Here is a 20647-nt window from a genome sequence, read left to right on the forward strand (position 1 = left end):
AATATTATCCTTACCAACAGCAAAATGCTGAGAGAGTGGTAAAAGTTTTCCTTCATAAGAAAAAAAAGAGTAAAGAAATACACAATCATTAATCAAAAAGTTTTCAAAGCTTAGATTCTACTAATATTTAAAATTTGCAAACAAAAGCCTCCTTGAGATCAACTGATACTTGTTTCTCATTAACATACCTAAAGAAGGCCTCACCATCCAGCTCTTGATGGGAACTTTTCCTGCACTGTGCTCAAGAGAAATTAAGATTTTTGTACTCTTTACTTTTGACATTAAAGCTGGGCTATACAGACTATTTCTGTTTTCCAAAGGAATTAGGATTTTTTTCTTTTCCTGAAAGAACTATCTCAGCAAGAAATTTAAAAATAAAACTGAACTGAAAACATGCTGGCTATCAAAGCAATAAATGAATTTACATGAAATACCTTCTGGGAAGTGGATACCTCCACAAAGCATAGAACTGAAAGGAATTAAAACAGACCAACATGAATCTTTATATGTTTTTACACCTTCTTAATCTATTTCTGAATTTTGGTGCCAAAAATTGTAATAGCTGTGTTCAACATTAACATTCTCCACTGTTAATTCTAACATGGGTGAAAGTATAAATTAAACAAGAAAATTTTGATTTCTCAAAGTAGAATTTACAAATATTGGATGTAACCAATTAAATGCACTTTTATTAATCTAAATTATCTTATAGATAACCAAAAGAAGAAATAAACACATTTTCTTTAGCTCTTCAAAGAAAATAATATTTGCTCCAGTGAACTAAGATTGGAAGAAAAACCAAGTAGTGCAGCTCTCAGGATTTTTTTCCAGTGTCCTCTTCCTTTTTCTTTTTCTTTTGCTTTAAGTCTCTGAACACAATTCCATTATTCCAACTGGTCAATGTCCTTCATTTGGCGAATGGGAACTACAATTTTCATAGATAATTTATCCATCCAGACTGTAATCAAATCAAATCAAATCCTTGTCATAGTCAAAATTCTTGGCTGGCTGGAATTCTATCCAGGGGCTCTGGCCCTGAGACAAATGCAGAGGAGGCACTTAGACACAGCTCTTGTGGTGATGGCAGGACACACCAGGTCTCCAGACAGCCTCTGCCTAGGACTTTTTGGCTTGGGCCACCTCTTGGCCTGTTCTCCTGAGATTGTGTTTCACCTTCACAAACTCTGGAGCATTTTCTTGTTCTTCTTGCAATTTCTGCTTCTCAAGTTCAAGCTAAATGAAAATCAAAACCAGGAAAATTATTTACAAACTGAGAGGCTTTCAAGGCACTCCTCTCATTCCAATGGAAGAAATTCTCTCTCAGTCCCCTAATAGAAAGAAAGAAGGAAAGCAAGGGAGGGAGAGAGGGAGTAAGGACTGATTCTGCAGAGGCAGCACCCAACTGGTTGTTACTACCAACGACAGCAAGGGAAGACAGAAATGAAAAAGTCAAAGCCAAGAAAAAAAAATCCTGAGAAGAAGACGCAGTTGCCCTGGAGTCCAAGTGAGGCTGAGCTGCATTAAATTACTCCAGTACTCTGTTTATTCAGCGATATTTCTCTGATTTGCCTTTGCCTTGAGCATTTCTTTTAGGTCTTCAATAAAATTCCTGTCTCTGCCTCGATTGTAATATACACCATCTGCTGACATTTTCTTTCTTTTCTTTCAAAGCATCAATGTTTATATCTGATATGTCTGGGAGATTCTGCTTGTTCCAACAGCCTTATTTCTTAGAAATGAGAAAGAATGCTTTCTGCCACTCACTCTTACCTGCTCCAATTTCTGCTGCCATTTTAAAGTTATATTTTCAGGTCAGATTTCTTCTTTTGTGCTTCTTCTTCCTTCTGTTTGATTACTTGGTCTCATTGTCTCTTTTCCATCACCTTCTGCAATTCTGATTTATTCTGAGGGGCAAGACCGTTGCAAAAAAAAGCATTAATGAAAATGAGAAATGTTCATCATGAATAAAAATGTAATTGAAGGTATCAGCCACAGAAAAGAGGTCTGAAGAATCAGACACCTCTGATACCTACTCCTAAGCTGTTAATCGGGGTGCTCAAAAACTCACCATCATCAAAGAAAGGACAAGAATATCTTCCAAAGAATGTGTAAAATCCTTATTCAATAAAAATGTATTGAGCACCTACTATGTGCAAGACATTAGACTATACAAAGCAGGGTGATGGAGATGGGGATAGGTGGGGAAGTACCCTCATGCAATGGGTATGATATGTATCCCCACAGAGAGGTAAATGCCTAGGACCTGAGGAGTCTCCACTGGGGAGAATTCCTGAGGTATAGCCTCTGACCTCATGCATTAATGCAACCCAGGGACAGGTTAGCACAAATCTTTTTCCTACCCTAGAAACCTCTTCCTATTCTCCATTTTCAGATCCCAAAAAGAAACAACAGTCTCTGTGACCAAGATTATATCATTTCCAAGGGTCATGGCCAGGCACAGCAATCAATCATCTCCTGTCAGTCTACTGTTATTTGTGCCTAGACCACCTCAGATACGTGGTTTATTTATAATGCATGAAATTCAGGCTTCAAGGAAACTCTACTCTTCTGAGAGATAAATTAGGTGGCCATTTCTTTAAATGGGAAGAAATAAAACCAAAACAGGCTATTCACTAGCAACCCTCCATCTCATATGTTTGAGCCAAGTCAAAGGAAAGACCCATTGACACTTTCTTAAGTAGGGCTTCTGTCTATGTTTGATGTCAGTTTAGAATCACCTTTTCTCTATGTCTGTTATGATTTGGATGTGAGGTGTCCCCCACAGCTCACGTGTGAGACAGTGCAAGAAGATTCAGAAAAGAAATGATTGGGTTGTGAGAGAGCTCTTTAACCCAATCAGTGAATTAATTCCCTGACAGGGATTGACTGAGTGGGAGCTGACTGAGTGGGAGCTGAAGGCTGGGAGGGTATGGCTGGAGGAGATGCAACACTGGGGGCATGGTGTTGGGGTATATATTTTGTATCTGGTGAATGAAGTCTCTCTCTGTTGCCTGATAATAATGTGAACTTCTTCCCTTTGTCACACTCTTCTGACATGATGTCCTGCCTCACCTTGTGCCCTGAGGAATGCAGCCAGCCACTATGGACTGAGACCTCTGAAATGGTGAGCCCCTAAATTCACCTTTCCTCCTCTTTATTTGTTCTGGCTGGGTCTTTTAGTCACAGTGGTTAAGTAGCTGACTATAATAATGTACTTTGCCATTTCCTTGGGATTTTCTCAAGCCGGGTTTTCCAGGATGCTGGACAAGACCACCTACCTCTTCCTTTTTGTATCCCCTAGTTATTTACATTGGCCTGACTCTACTAGCTCACCAGCAACCTCAACTTGATGTTAAAATTTATTAAGAGCATTTAAAATAAAAACAAAATAAACCATAGAACAAGAAACACACTGATGATTTCAGACCATACATGGTCAATAATGGCTGGTATATTTACACCCGACTCAAAAGGGATTCACACTGGGCTGACTGTAAACTCAGCCTGGTCTCACAGAGGCACTACAATGTATCACCACTGCCTGCCCCTGCTGCTCACTGCTGATCTGGAGGATGGGACATCAGTCCAGGCAGTTGTTCTTTGAACTACTCCAATCAACTTACTTAGGAGTCAGTTGAACAACTGGTAAATCAAGTAGAAGTTCTCAGAATAAGTGTTCTGGTTATAAGAAAATCAAGAGCATATCTTTCTTAGCTGCTGTCAAAGTCACACAAACACATCTATAAATGAACCTTCAATATTACACTTCCTCAGTAATCCAGAATTTTAAAAAATTCTGGCAACTTTCCTACTTCTTTTTAAAAAAAAAATTCAATAAAAATTTTCAATGTAGTTGTTTACAGAGTAAAGATCAGTATGATCTGTCTTTGATGATAAGGACAAAAAGACAAAATAATATATATGTCCAGCTTTCTCAAATTTCAAATATTAGCAGAATTCTTAATTAAAAATTAATTTGGTCAAATTTCCAAAGAAACAAGAAGCAGGTCTTGTTTCTGATTTAATTATAGTTTGCCTCACAGTTATCAAGACTGAACAGAGGTATGAAAATACAGACAAAATATTCTGGAAATCAAATCTTTAATCAGAGCATTAAAGGTTGCTTTTGAGCACTCTTGCTGTTCAGTTAGAAGAGTCATTAATCACTGAAAAATGTTTCTTAAAATAATCTGAAAAAAGACTAAGAAGCTCCTTAGTTTCATGACTAATAGAAAGTCTTGATTTGACACTATAGACAGAATTAAGAGAATTAAATTTTAGGATTAATAATTTAGTTATCTGAATAATTTAGATTTCAAAGATTTTTCTTTTGCTGTATTCCACCAGCAAAATTCACTTAAATTATTGTTACATTCTTCTGCAAAACTCACTGAAAGAACTTTGATATATGACACTTTAAGCTGATTTTCCATTGCAGCTTATAAATGGGTTTAACTATTCTATAGTATTCATTTTCTGCTCAAAGATTTTATATGATGGTGACAATAAGATAAAATATTTAGTAACAGACCATTCAGGAAAGTGGTGCTCATCTGATAAAAATTCTGTACTTGTGACACTCAAGAAGTAGTCATAGACCTTCAGTTAATATTTTATCATAGTGGGTCATTAACTTTCTGTGCCAAATGGGAGACATTAAGCACTGCCTGTGTGTTTCTCTAAGTGGATCAGAATGCAGAGACTGTGGAGGGGCAGAAATGAGCACCTCCAAATTTTGTAAATAACAATATTATCCCTTTCATAAGAACACTTGATTCTCTTCAAACAATTCTAACATACACATAACAAGTACTTTCAATCCCTTCATGACTGATGGGGAGTCAAGAGCTGGTGGCTTCATACTACCCAAGATCAAGGAATTCTCAAGTCTGCTTCCTGGTCATGGTGCTAGCTGGGACTATCTCAGTGGGCAAAGCCTAGTTTAAAAATTGTGAACTTAATAGGTACACTTTGAGTCTTTGCCAAAAAAGTCAGGCAGTTTATCCAGATCCATTAAAAAAAAGTAAAAGAACACCCCAAACTTGCCCCATTAAACAAATCACGGGAGGATAATCTGCACTGTATTCTACACAATGGTGTCCCTGAGAAGTATATAAGGTAGTGCCTGCTCCCATCAAGCCCTACCCATTCCTGCACCCAGAGATAACTGTTACTAACAGTTTGTTCTGTATGCCCCCACCCTTTCCACACCTTTACAAACACTGGGTTCTCTTCCTTACTCTTCTTCACATCAACAAAACACACTAAATATTCAGAGGCAAACTGGAAAAGCCCATATACACTGCATCTTCATCTCAACCCCAAGCACTCTTGCAAGCTATGAATGAAGTCAACTCCTCAATAGGAACACATCACCAGCCATAGCAGGAAGCTGGGAAGCAAACTATCAAAGAGCACATGTGCCTGACCCCCCAAACCAAAATGCTCCTGGCATATTAGATTTTCATTTTTTGGTGAAAGGGATGGCTGCATTTGGATTTCAGTGTGATTGTGAATCTTGAAATTCTCTGGTTTGGCCTGCCTCATCTACATTCTTGGCTTAGCCATTTTCACCTGCATGTATTCAAGTATAAATACTTTTCTCTGTTATTCCTACAACCTCCCCTATCTTTTTTCATGCTGTACAGCACCAAAGTATTCATTGAGAAACTGTTTGTCTGGTAAAGCATTTCTAAAGTTCAGCTGAAAACTCGGGGAGCTAGAAACCACTCACTTAGAAATGTACAAGACAAAGAACCGTTAGGGACATGCTCAACTGGTTTATTTGTCCAAAAGTTACTCTTTTTTTAATATTTATTTTTTAGTTCTCGGCAGACACAACATCTTTGTTGGTATGTGGTGCTGAGGATGGAACCAGGGCCGCACGCATGCCAGGAGAGCGCGCTACCGCTTGAGCCACATCCCCAGCCCCCAAAAGTTACTCTTTATAGAAAACAATCTCTTAATGTGTTAGAAATCTTATTCTTTTTCTTTTCTTAAAAATTAATCTAATTTTTTATGACAGCAGAATGCAATTCAATTCATATTACACATACAGAGCACAATTTTTCATGTTTCTGGTTGTACACAATGTAGAGTCACACCATTTATTTCTTCATACACGTACTTAGGGTAATGAAGTCCATCTCATTCTACTGCCTTTCCTACTCCCACATCCCCTCTCTGCCTCTCCCTCCCCTTTGCCATAACTAGAGTTTATCTTATCCTCCCATGCTCCCCACTCAATCCCCATTATGAATCAACCTCCTTATATCAGAGAAAACATTTGGCATTTTTTTTGATTGGCTTACTTCACTTAGCATTCATTATATTCTCCAACTCCATCCATTTATCTGCAAATGCCATGATTTTTCTTCTCTTTTAACACTGAATAATATTCCATTGTGTCATTCTTATTTTTTAAAAGATGTTTCCAATACTGAAATTTCAACTACGAAAAATATAATACTTTATAATGTCTTCTGAATACTGCCTTTTGTACTACTGATAAAGACCTATGGAACCCAAGAACCTGACAAAAGGTCATAACCATCAGACCTAGAAGCAGACTGTGACCAGGTGGAAATTTAAAGACGGCTACTGGAAATTGAGCCAAATCTAAAAAGATGATAAAAAAGAGAAGCACAGGTTCAGAACTAGAAGTTCTATGAATACTTATTCTCCTAAGCAGTAACTGTTTTTATCTTATAATCTCTAAAAGTAAATTGTAAAAAAAAAATTAAACTAACTGTTGCAGAGCTTTGAGCAAATTTTGTAGTTATGCAAGCAAAGGTCAAGACTACAGGTAAAGTTTGTTTTTTGCTGATCTCATTCTCTGATCTTTTCATTTACTCAATCCTTTCTCTAGTTTATATAATTACTATACTTGTCTCTAGAAAATGACCTAAATCTCATTCTTATTTCTATCCTTTTTTATTCTAAAAATCTATTGGATGATCTTGAGAGAATCCTCAACAAGGAACAATTCTCTCTAATGTGTCAATGTGGGACAATTACAAGGTAACATGCTGGTTTACTGGAAAGATCACTGGGTAAGATAAAATAAAGGAAGGCCCTTTATAAATTGTAGAAAAGAAAACAGGTTTTTATTATAGTACAAACCAGTAATCAAGCCTGGTAGTAATTATTGATATGATGCTTCCTATTATTTGGTGCTAAAATAGAAATAAAAACCCCACAGTCTCCAAAGGGTTCATGATATGGAAGAAAAATAAAAGGAAAGTTTTCTTCTGAGCTTGAGAAGTTTTCACCCTGAAACTGACTATGTTTCTTAAAAAGACTCTACTAAACAAAGATTTTATCTTAAAAAATATGTTTATATCTTCAACATATGACAAGATATATTCATCTTTTTTGACTTTGAAATATGCCTTTTTTTTCTTAAATACATTCCATCATATTGGAATCTTTCAAAGAAAAGGGGAAAAAGAAATAGGAATTTCCCAGCATGCCACATGGGGAGAAGATGGATCGGACTAGCTGACCATTTATATGCCATGTATTTTAAAGGTATTGTAATACATGCTACTATTTAATTTTTAAAGAGATATATTATTATTCCCCACTTTATAGGTGAAAAAAATATCAAGAGGGGTTTCTTGGTCAAGATCATAAGGTACATCAAGTTAAATGGTAAACACTCAGGATTCATGACCTCTGATCTCAAATGTCCTCACTACACCTCAGTGTTTCAGCAAAAGTCATCATTCTTCCAAATTACTTGCACTGGGCCTGCTAAAGAGTCAGCTATGTAAACAAGGAAAGAAAGAATGGGTCAAAGGCAGACATAAAGGAGGTCCATTTTCTAGAAAATTTAGAAAGACTCAACTACTTAAATCCATATGTTCTGCAGTGATGTGTATCATGCTACTAATTATATTTTATAGCTTTTATTTTATTCCTTTTTGTGCTGCTGAGAATTGAACCAGGGCCTCACACAGGCTAGGCAAGCACTCTACCACTGAGCCACAACCCCAGCCCCACTAAGTATATTTTTACAGAGTAATTTCCAGCCTATAATCCAGAGAAGATCTTTACAAAATTAGGTTTACTTTTCCTTTATTCTTACTTGGAGCCTTTCTGTAGAAATGCAATGAAAATAAAACAAAATAATTTGAGCTACAATATTTCTTAAGAGTTCAACTAAGCTCCAACTTCAGATCAGAAAACCAGTAGGTGACAAAATGCTACTCTGTTTTGAAGCCCACTAACCTGATGATCTTCCAATAAAATACATACAAAATTTCCCAGGCAGGCTTGCTTCCAAATTCTGTGGTTTATTTATAAATGTATAAAGTCATGTTTTGCTCTGGGCATGAGAGTACTAAATTAATATTTTCCATTTTGATTGTGCAGCAAAGATAGGCCAAAGGTAAGCACTTACTAAAAATGATCAAGCTTGTGTTCAATTTAATAAACATTAATCTAATAGCTCCATAGCACATGCTGGAGACAAAAATGAGGGAGTCACAATCTCATAATCCAGGAGGAGAAAGATATCTAGAAAGACATCCGGGAACAGGAGTCATTAGTTCTAGTAGGCAGGAGTGAACTCGGAAGAACTGCCGTGAAAATGCTCCGAAACCTTGTGTTTTGCTTTTTTTTTTTTAATTTAAAATTTAAAAATATAATATAATTTAAATTTAAATTTTTTTAATTTCTCAAGATGACACAACAGGGATGAAAATAAAAATAGAATTTAAGGCAGTCTGTAGAGATAAACATAGTAAAAATACAAATTTGTATATATTCTGCTCCCTTCTAAAAAGTTAATAAAAATATTGATAATTATTTAAAATACAACTTAAAAACAAACAAAAACATAAGGAAGAAACACTCTAATCTATTCATTCTGATAAGGCTCTAGAGACTTCTCCCTGCCACTTACCGATTGCTAATGCAGGGAGGATTCACATTTTATTCTAATACTTCCCCCAAAGCAAGGGGGAAATTCAGAGATTTCAAATTTAGGAAATAACATATTTCTCTTTTACTTGGTTTCCTCTCTTATGTCTTTGCCCCAGCCCTTTGCACCCAAATTTAAGAATGTGTGTGCATTTTAGAAGGAACAAAAACTGAGCTGCAGCAGGGGCTTCACTTCAGGGAGGGATGACCTGGCTTGAAGGTGAGAGAAGGGAAGCCTTGAGAATTGTCAAGAAATAAAAACTCTTCAAAACCTCTGTAAAAACAATCATTGATAAATCTGGTTATCTTAAAATCCCTGTAAAGAAGCCATGCTCCAGAAACTATGGTAGCTTTTTAGATTCATAAGGAGTTCTCTGTGAAGACCTTGATGGTTCTGGGATGTTTTGACAGGGTTGATCAATTTCTGGGGCCTAATGAGTTATGGATTGTCATCTTCCATGTAGTCTGGCTCAGCCATGATGTTTCTCGGGATGAGATATGAATCCTTGGGGCTGGTATCCTCAAGAAGGCCATCTGAAAGAGAAAAAGAAGACTTACTTGCTGGCTTTTCTGCCAAGATTTTCTCACAAGCAGAAACCTGGCTGTGCCCAGTCCAGCACACTAGACATGTTACCCTCCCAGGGACATCACTGGCAAATCATCCCAAGTGTTTTGAAGGTAACTGGGGAGCACAGGTGTGAGGAACAGAGTGGTTTTCTTCAGTGATGCCTGAGACTATGGGGCAGAGGAGTGTGGTGTCTTGACTCTAGTCACTGCCTTTCATATTTGTGCTGTGGTTACACAGGATGCTTTCTGCTACCAATGTCACAATAGCAATCTTGCAACAAGCATTGGACACCAGGTCCCTTCAGTCTCAGCAAATGAATCTGCACTGGAAACTCACAAGTCCTGACTCTGCATCAAGGTCAGAAACTTCCAGAGCAGTCTAATTTGACCTGTGATGCTCCTGGTCACGTCTCCTCCTCTCTTCACTTGAGCCATGTGGGCTTCATCCAGCCCAGATCCTTTCAGTTCATTCTTCCAGTGGCACCTGCTCAGAGGGGCCTGAATTCCTGAGAGCCCTGCTGAAAGCCACAGTCCAACCCCAGCACTTCCTCAAGTGAGGTATGCTACCAAATTTACTTATTTATGACTGAATGTACAGGGCATGAGTTCCTGAGGGTAAGGTAATCTTGCAGCAAGAGCCTTTTGGGGAAGGGAGGAGAATGCGTTCACTGGGGTTTCACAGAAGGAACAATTTGCTAAAGTGCCCGACAGAGTCCCTTAACCTTTCAGGCCTCAGTCTCCTCTGGTCCTGATTCTTGGTCTCTCTGGAGTTGTGTATTCCATGACTCAAGTATATGTTTCCTCCTCAGTAAGAGGAGTTCCTAGGGAATAGAGAATTTGGACCTCTCTTTCCTACCCTCCATGCAGCTCCCTAGGGTGGTGCATGACACATAGTGGGTGCTTTATGAATACCAGTCCCATTTTGTAAGACATAAAAAACCCTAGTGGGGGCTGGGGTTAGGTGAACAGGATTGGCTGAGCAACAGGCTGCAGATAGGGGCCAAGGCTGGCATCAGGTCACTGTGGACCCCAAGACTCAACTCGTGGTATGAATCCCATAACTGTTCCCCTGCCTGCAAAACAAACCTGGCCAGTATTTCATGATAATTACAATGCAATTTATGCTCTCCTGTTTGAGTGTGGTGACTTCAACTTCCAAACTGAAAATCAGATACCAGGCCTCTTTACACAGACTAGCTGATGGTGACCTTCTCTATAAAGTTCATGGTACACAATTCCTTACTGCCTGGCTAGTTCCACTCCCCTAGATAAAAGAATGATTAGAGAATAGAGGAAGGCGTGGCAGGAGGTGGCATATCCAAACAGCTCACACCCAAAACTGCCACCTTCCCCACTAGTACCAATAGCAGCGTATGTGTATTTCTGTCACAAAATGCATTCTGACACAGGTTAACCACAGGTTTCTGTCCTTCTCTGCCAGGGCAAGAAGAATTTCTTCCCCAGAATTTTAGATACCTGGGACAACCAAATGCCTGATACAAGGCACTGAATCAATGTTAAACAAAATGAAATTTGTACTAAAAATGAGCTCCTCCATAGATGAGCTCCTAAATGCAAGTCAGTGGCATTGAGGTGGCCCACAAGCACACAGCTAAGAAGGGTGTGACAGAAAAAAAGATGGGAGCAGGGTGAACAAGGGGAGGCAGGTTGTACATCCTTGGACTCCAGCACATGTGAGGGTGGGAGACACTAGAAGAGAACAAAGACATGTTTCCAACTAAAATTTTAAAAAAGCACAGGCAGCAGCAGCTGCTAAAAAATCAAAGCAGGGCCTGAGGTTGGAAGACACCAATGAAGTCTCCACAAATCCCTGAAGTGTCCCCAGACACTACTGGGCTCTTAACACATCTGACTAGAGACTATACAAAGTGGCAGCCAGCGATTACAGAGAGCCTTGGATACAGCACATGCAGGTACCAAACCACATTTGATTTTGGCAATGACCTTACAAATAAAAGAACTAGAAATTTACTTAACAGACAATAAAATGGGGAAATAAAATTTAAAATAAAATAAATCCTGTGCCCACTTATATTGCCAGCAACATAAAGCTAATGTCCTCTCATCTTAAAACCTGTCTATCCTCCAAACTGTAATGTTTTATATTTTTATACCAACAACTTGAAAATAAAGCAAATAAGAATCCAAAGAGGAAGTCAATTAAAGAAGAACTGTAGCTACATCTTTTGTTTAAATATTTATATCAGTGTATATCAAGACTCAAAATTACTGAAGGATAAGGAATGTGTGACAAGTTACCCCAAACATTCCTTAGAGACTACCCTAGAATGCCTGCAAACTTAACCAAGTAGAGAATTACAAACCTTGTTCATGGTGAGTCAGAGAACCCATCACAGCCAGCCTGACCAATATGCAGTTTCCGGCCCTGTGGGGACCGCAGTGGAGACCCTGGACAGCAGACTCCCTCACCGCCCTTGATTTTCTCTTCTGAAAAATGGGGCCACTGCAGTGGGAGGGAGAGACGGCCTTGAGGGGAACTCACCACCGCCTTCCTGCACCCACCCCCAGGTCACCAAGTCCCACTCACCAGTCTGAAGACTGAGCCACCGCCCCTCACCTGTCCTCCTGTCCATCCCCAGGTCCAACTTTCACACCACCCACATCGACCCAGTCACACACCCACTGCTTCACCCACTCGCCCTCATCCATCTGGCCATCCATCAGTCCATCTGTCTGTCAATCCACCCATCCATCCGTCTACCCACCCATTTGGCCACTCAGCCGTCCACCTTCTCTCCTCTCTCATTAGCCTGCCATGCCATCCCCAGCCATCTTCCCCAGCCACCCCAGGGTTTTCCAGGTGACCCCAGCCCTGGCTGTCCCATTTTACAGATGGAGGAGCCTCCATCGCAGGAGAAATGAAAGAGAGCTCAGGGTCACCGTCAGGACCCCTGTTGGCTGGCCTGCCTCGGGGTGACCAGGGCCTCTGAGGAGCCTGCTCTCTGGGAGGCGTTTTCTCTGGGCACCTGTGGTCAAGGGAAATGACAGGCTACTAATGACACAGCTCTCAAGGTGGGTCCAGCCTGCGGCACAGTTTGGTGAGCAACTACTGTGTGTTCCCCAGGTCTGATGGGACTGTCCCCATTCTACAGAGGAGGGGATCGAGTCTCTGAGAGGCCCAGTGATGGGACAGAGCCCAGGCCCCAGACCAGAGGGTGGGACTCTAAATTCCACTTGTCTCCACTCTGCCACTTGGGTCCTGGTTTCTGCCCTGCCACCATACACAGTGTGGCCCCAGGACACGTGGAACCTCAGTGTCCCTGTATGTCCTGAGAGTGGTCTGCACAGTTTCTGGGGCTGACAGCAGAAGAAGAGGGGAGAACAGGAGCCAGCGGTTGCCACAGCCCTCGGTGACCCTGGTCACTCACTCATTCAACAAATACCATGTGCCCTGCGTTCCTACTGTGTGCCTGCCTGGAGCTCAGCGTTGGGAACACAGAGGGGACAAAGGCTTCCACTCTCTGGGGAGAAAACAGTAGCCAAGTCCACACTTATGTTCAGCGATGGGGTGGTGACAAAACTTCTATGAGAAGGGGACAGACAGCATCAGGAGGGCGGAGGGGACAGCCCTCCAGGAGGACTCGCTGCTTGGTCTCAGCACTGACCCCATCAGGAGATGAGCCTGGTGCCAGGGCTGCAGGGAACAGTGGACCAGGCAGAGGGAACAGAGAGTTCCAAAGGTGGTGATGGAGTCAGCCTGCTGGGGACATGGAACTGGGGTTGGGGACCTTGCCAGCCTCTGCTGGGGACTTCTCCACATGGCTCCTGTGATATCATGTTGACTCCGGTCATTAATGTCACCAGAACAGCCACCTAGGGAGCTCACCTGGAAGCTGAGGCACGAGTCCCAAGTCAACCAGGTTTCAAATGCTGGCTCTGCCAAGTCGGAGCTGTGTGACTCAGGCACAGACCCCAGTGTCTCTAAACTGCACGGTGGACATGGTGGTCAGGGCACTCAGTACACTCCCCTCTCAGAGCCACTGTGAGGGACGAATAAAATGATGGCAGGTGTGTGTGAAGCTGAGCTCCCAAATGTGGTGGGAAACTAAACCTCAGAGAGGTCAATTGCCTACCTCAGGTCACACAGCTTCCTGCAGGGAAACGATGTCTTCACCCCACTGTCCATCCTGGTCAGCATGTTTGGGGACTGGGAATCAGCACCCCTGGGCAGGGCTGCTCGAGATTCCCCAGGAAGGAGGAGCGTGAGGGAGATGAAGGGGAGGTGGGTGTGGGGGACCCTCCTGCTCACTGAAAGTCACGCAAATTGTTTGCAATTCCCTTTGCTGAAAAGCACCTGGGGAGGTGACAGAGGTGGCCTTAGGGTAAAACATTAGGGTGCCGAGAGGAAGGTCAGGCACTGTGGCATTTGGGGATGGTTCTCTTTGGGCTTCCCTGGGCCAGCGAGACTCCGGCCCATTTCCCTACATCAGCACTCACCGGCCTTGGCCCTCTCTGTCCCTGGACCCTCTGTTGGCCTGTCCCTTTCTCCCTCCACCAGAGCTCCCGCTGGTGCCTGCTCCTTCCTCTCCCTGTACCCCTCCTCCCACCTTGGACCAGAAAAACAGGGCACCTGGCGAGGGGGGGGGCTGCCAGTGTGGAGATGGGGGGCAGGGCAAGGGGATGCCAGACTCTGGGAGGGGACAGGTAGGGGGCGCCCTCCAGCCCCCGAGGGATCCACTGAGGCCTTGGAGGTTGCACTCCAAGACCTGCTTTCTGCACCCGGAGCCCCGGGCGACTGGAGAGTAGATGTCTGTGTTTTGTTAAATGATATTAAAATAATTTCATGGGCAGGATGAAGTAGGGCTGCCTGTCATCCCAGAGGCTCGGGAGGCTGAGGCAGGAGACGTGCCAGCTTAAAGTCTGCCTCAGCCACAGTGAGGCCCTCAGCAGCTCAGTGAGACCCTGTCTCTACAGAAAACCCAAAATGGGGCTGGGGATGGGGCTCAGTGTTCGAGTGCTCCTGAATTCAATTCCTGATACCCGCCCCTGACCCCTAAATAAGTAAATGCCAAGTTTTTTTTTTTTTTTTTAATGTTGCGTCTAGAAAATTCAGAAAGTGCCTGTGTGTGGCTTTCACCCTTTCCTCCTGGACAGGACAGCTCTTGAATTTGAAGATGTCCATCCTGGTCAGCATGGAAGTATCTGTCCAGCCTTAGCCTTTGGTTTGTGGCTGCTTTTATCCTCTGGTCTGTTCTCTGACTTTAGAAAGGAGAGAACACTCTCCTCCCACTGAAGCCAATGAGGTTGAAGTGGGGAGATCAAGGAATTCTTGCCACTAATGACAGTTTCAAGGCCCCCCCTTCTGGAACCCACCCACCATGTCCTCACTGGGGTCCAGGCAGTGAGGGTGACATCTTTCTGGACTGGGGTCATTCTGAGACTCTGAGGTAGGTCCCTAGATTCTTCCCCTTGCTGGGGCCTGATGTTGACCATACGAGTTGACTGGGTAAGACCCCAATGGAGTGAAGCCTGCTCCTGGCACCCAAGGCTGGGGAGATGTTACAGGACTGCTGGGGTGGCCCAAGGAGGCAGCAGGGGCTGGTCCAGGGCTGAGTGGGAGCCCGAGGCCAGGCAGAAAGCTAATAGGAAGGCCTACACATATGCCAGGCATCTCCTGTGTGCACCAGCCTTCACAGACACACACTGACCCTGTGCTCCGGCAAGAGTGGCTGAGAAGTCCCAGGCCCCGTCACCCCATGCTGGTGGGTCATAAGCACTGTCTCACCTGGCTGCCATGTTGGTCCTGCAAAGCAAGGTTCACTGCACATCCCATGTCCCAGAAGAAGAGCCTGAGGTCAGAGAGGGGCAAAACCCACATTAGCTGGGCTCCAGTACTTCTGTGCGTAGCCCCAGACCCTGAGCCTCCCTGGGGCCTGCCTTCCTGCATGGTTGTGTCTGAATCCAGGGTCCCTGCTGTTGATGGAACCCTGGAGAACCAGTGCAGTGCGTCCTTTTAGCCTGGGACACCCTGGGGATGGTGACACTCATGAGTTGACTCCCCACTGAGTAAAGGACTGAGCACTTTGATTTTCCCAAATGTGACTGAGTGTCCGGGGAGGTACGGGGAGAGGAGAGAGGCCTGCCTGGCTCTCGTCACCTGCCTCCTCTCGGAGCCTCACCTCCCTGGGGGGTGGCAGGGGTGCCCAGGGCACGTGGTCACCCCACCCTGGAGCATGGATCTGACTGCACCCCCTCCCTGCGTCCTGGGCATGAGGTCTTGCCCAGGAGACTTCAGCTGGCCAGGCCTCAACTTGCTCCCCCACATCCAGGAACGAGGACCCCAGTCATGCAGGACATGGGGACTCTACTGCAGGACCATGGGAGGGTCTGGAGAAGAGGAGGCTTCCCTGCCCACCTGGGCTTTGGTGTGGTGGCACTTCACTGATACATGTAGGGGACAAAGATGGCTAGGGACATTATTAATAGAGTTTGGGTTATAAGATATCAGCAATCCTTACTGAGACCCGGACACCATCCTATCCTCACCTCTTCTCCTCTCCTCTCCCACCCAGCCTCAGCTCCATCTTCCAGCATCTCACCAGCCAGGCAGCCCCTGCCTCAGGGCCTTTGCATGGCTCTTTCCCAAGGCCTGAACCTCTTTCTCCAGAAATAGTCATGGAATCACCCCCTTCTCATGAAGGTGTTGCCCAAATGTCACATTCTCCAATAGGCACCTCAGGATCGTATAGAAAACCACAGCCCCTCGCCCTCATTCTCCTAGCTCTTCTCTCTACAGCACCCTTCATTTCCTAGCAGACCTTATTTTTTAAAAAAGTCTCCTTTTAAGGGGCTGGGGTCATGGCTCAGTGGTAGAGCTCTTGTGTAGCACGTGCGAGGCCCTGGGTTCAAGTCTCAGGACCACACAAAAATAAATAAATAGAATAAAGTCATTGTGTCTGACCACAACTAAAAATAGAACATTTTAGAAAGTCTCCTTTAAAGATATTAACGCTGTTGATTCTTGTCTATTTTCTCCAAAGCTGGAACTTTCGCCTGACTGTCTGGCTCCTGACTGTCCCCTCCGCACCTGGCACACAGCCTGGTCCACACAGGGTGCTCCATGGATGGGGTGGGACCAACCCCATGTCCTCACTCCTGTCCTTACAGGTGTTGTGCAGGTTGGTGCTGATCATTGTCACACAGGAACAGCAGTGACGGTGCCGTTGGGTCCCCTCCATCCCCAGAGATAGTTAGTCATGAACTGATTTATTTCAGGAGGGATTGAATTGGGCTGGGGACAATGACTTGAATCAGGGCATCAGGCCTGGAAGGCTGACCTGGACCCAGGTGCCCATTTTTCAGGTCAGGAAGCTGAGGGCCTTGGTCTCGGCCTGGAGGCACTGACCCCGAGGGTTTCCAGCTGCACCTCCATACCCCCTTGCCCCAGGCCCCAGGCCCGACTCTCCAGGGCTTCTTCAGGACACACTGCAGGAGAATACGGGTTTTCTGGGAGCCCGTGGGGGGCCTGGAGAGGCGGGAGGAGACAACAAGTACCAGGGAGGCTCCCCTGCTAGTCCCTGGACAATTAAGGAACATTTGTTCTTATCATTTTATAATGTGCACAATTGAATGAGTGCTGTGGTTGGGCTAAGATCCCCAAAGGCCCAAGATTACAGGCCTGGTCCCCACCTCATAGAGCTCTTGGGAGGTGGAACCTACTGGGAGGTCTCAGGTCACTGTGGCTGTGCCCTGCTGGGACCCTGGTCTCTATTTTGTTTTTGTGGTGTTGGGGATTGAACCCAAGTCTTCCTACCATTGAGCCACATTCCGCAGCCTTTTTATTTATTTATTTTATGTTGAGACATGATGTTGCCAAGGTACTGAGGCTGGCCTCAAAGTTCTGATCCTCCTGCCTCAGCCTCCCAAGCTGCTGGGATGACAGTTGTGTGGCCCGTGGTCAGCCTGCTGCCCTCTTTCCCATCCTAGCCACGAGTTGACCAGCTTGCTCCACCACAGGCTTCCCACCGTGATGTGTAACAGGGCCAACTGGGCATGCACTGCAACCTGAAAACCATGAGGCCAAATCAACCTCCTGTCTTTATAAGCTGATTGTCTTGGGGATTGTTACAGTAACAGAAAGCCAAGGACAGTCAAGAATTATCTAATTTTAGAAAATGACCATGAGTCTGTGGATCAGGTGTTACGTGCTGATCCGAGACTCAGGCTGGTCCAAGACCTGACACCTTGATTCAGTCCTAATTTCCCTGGGGTAGTCTATAAGGAAGATTAGGTCCATTTTACAGATGAGGAAACTGAAGCTCAGGGAAGGAGGGAATTTGCCCAAAGCACAGGGCCGATGGACTGGAGGGACCAGGACCCCTCTCCAGCCTAACCTCTGTGCTGCAAGGGGCTCCGTGTTGGGGGAGATCATAATTTCTTACAAAGAATAAAAAATGGGGTAGGTGGGGGCGGGGAGCCGCAGACCGAAGCCAACGTGACCCTTCATTTCCATTTCCACCCGTGTCCCTGGAGGGTGTGTGTCCTGTTTCTGTTTTCTTTTGCACCTGACCTGGGCTACATAGGGCTGAGGATATGGCTCAAGCAGTAGTGTGCTCTCCTGGCACGAGTGTGGCCCAGGTTCGATCCTTAGCTCCACATACAAACCAAGATGTTGTGTCTGCCAAAAACTAAAAAATAAATATTAAAATTCTCTCTCTCTCTCTCTCTCTCTCTCTCTCTCTCTCTCTCTCTCTCTCTCTCTCTCTGAAAAAGAATTGGCCTACATTCTATATGTCCTTAGAATTCATGGAAGACTTATTTAAAGGTAAGAGAAGGTCATACTTTAGATATGAGTTGTCTCTGGAAAGCACAGGTATGAGACAATGCATGAATGTTTTGAGGTGAAATGATTGGGTTTTGAGAGCTTAATCCTCATGAGTGCATTAATCAACTGTATGGACTAACTGGATGGTAACTATAGCAAGTAGGGAAGACCTAGAAGTAGTCAATCAGAAGGGGGATGCCTTTGGGGTTCCTAGTTTGTCCCTGGTGAGCAGAGTTCTCTCTCTGCTTCCTCATTGCCATATGCTGAGCTGCTTTCCCACTCCCTACACTTCCCCCACTATGTTCTGCCTCACCTTGGCCCCAGAGCTATGGAGTTGGTGGACAGTGGAGTGAGACCTGAAACCATGAGCTACATAAACTTGTCCTGCTCTAATTGTTGTTGTTAGATTTTTTGGTCACAGTGATGTAAAAGGCAACTAAAACACAGACTAATTAATCCAGCAGGGAATGTACAAGGCAGTACAGCACTTGAGATATGGCCTGGGGATTTCTAGCTGCTTTCAGCCTGACTTAGCATAGGGCTCAGGAGCAAAGGCCAGGGTAGAAAGATTTGAAATACTTGCAGGTTCTCCAGAAAAGAAAACTTTGTAATGTTGGGGCCAAGGATGGAGTGGGTGGTAAAGAGATTAGTTCCATTATACAGAAGCCACCTTTAGGCATCTCAGGAATGGGAAGGACACCACCTTTATCAGGCTCAATGGCTTCTGAAGAGTTTCAGGGTGCCCTGCTTGCACAGGGCAGCCTCGAATCCTTATGTCCAGATTCATTTTGCTGTGTAACTAACATCATATGGGCTCACAGGCCATGGTGCAGGTGGGCCAGGCTATGTCCTCATTCCAGTTGACCTTGGTATTGTCCATGTGATGCTGTTATCAGGCTTACAGAGTGAAGAGTTGTGGGGTTGTGAAGATTTGCATTGATACTTCAGAGGAAAGACTAGTGGCCAGGAAGAGCATGTCACATTCAGAGTTCAACCCAGTAGGCCCCAAAACAGTGATTTGTCAAACTGTGAGAGTGGAGCCAGTGTTGTGGTGGAGAGCTCAGTAGGTGAGCAGTGGCAGCCTATGAACACCTGCTCATGGAAGTGAAAGTCAGTGGGCGCACCAGCTCTAGGGAGTGGCCCCACATCAGATCAGGCTGGAGGGATAAGGAGGCTCAAGCCCTCAGGGACCCATATCACACATCAGGTGCCCTAGTTCCCACCTGGAGCACTAGATTTAATGCAGGACTAGACTTAACATGTGCCCTGCTGTGCTTTTTTGAGTGTCCTCCTTGCTACTGTCCTCTTCTTCCCTTTGGGGCTAGTTGTGTTGCCCCTGTGTAGTTGTGTCTTGGAAACATATTGATTTTCTTTTGATTATTAATGAGGATTGCAGCCAATGCAGATGCAAAATGTTTCATCATGCTGCTTTGCTTCCACCCATGACACTCAGTTACTGAAGAGGCAGAGAGGTGGGAGAGGAAAAGGCTTCATTGGCAACAATCCAGCATTTCAGAGATGAATGGCTAACTCCTGGTTTCATCTTGCTTAGTGCTGCTGAGTGAAAGTGTATACAGTGTGTTATGTGAAATTGTTCTCTCAGTCTTTGGGAGGTGGACAGAAGCACAGTACACTAGTGTTGACAGACTGTCATTTAAAGGGGACTGGGGTCATGGCTCAGTGGTAGAGAGCTTGCCTGGCATGTGTGAGGCAGAGGGGTAAATTCTCAGAAACATGTATAAATCTATAAAGATCCATGGACAACTAAAAATGTATATTAAAAATGTCATTTAGAGAAGCTGGGATTGTGTGGGTTATACCTGGGTCCAGTGGACCCTGACCCATCCCAGACCTGTGAATCTAAGATAATGTGATTGTTTATATGCTTGCAATTCTGCAGGTGTGTGTGTCTGGTTTCGATTCTAGTCAGTGTCTTCTCTACACTTCTGCCAATACCTTTTTATTTGGACATTTCCCGTGACCTAGTGAGGAGGAGTGGCCAGTGCAAGGGCCCTTTTAACTGACTTTAGTGTTTTAACTGATGCTATGGTTAATCATTAAGATAGGAATGAGGGTGTGGGGAGAAAAGAAAGCTATACTCATGAATTAAAAAGAAGAGAATGTCAGAAAAAAAACCTTTCAATTCAGGGTTCAGAATCACTATGTTCCCTTGAGTCTCAGAAGAGACTTTGGACAAGAACTATTGAGAATGCACTGGTGATATTTGTGGAGTCTTGGAGTCCAAATGCTTATTTATTTGTCTATCTATCTGTCTATCTATCTATCTATTTATTTATTTATTTTTAATTATTTATTGCTGTGAGACAGACGTGAGCTTTTGGGGACAAA

General features: G+C 44.1%; 1 pseudogene; it reads right to left on the reverse strand.

Annotated features, from left to right (window-relative positions):
• Positions 1–709: 709 nt before the first annotated feature.
• On the reverse strand, positions 710–12183 carry LOC101966014 (protein FAM107B-like; annotated as a pseudogene).
• Between the last annotated feature and the right edge of the window lie 8464 nt (positions 12184–20647).

Source organism: Ictidomys tridecemlineatus, unplaced genomic scaffold (assembly GCF_052094955.1).
Source record: "Ictidomys tridecemlineatus isolate mIctTri1 unplaced genomic scaffold, mIctTri1.hap1 Scaffold_70, whole genome shotgun sequence".
NCBI lineage: Eukaryota > Metazoa > Chordata > Mammalia > Rodentia > Sciuridae > Ictidomys > Ictidomys tridecemlineatus.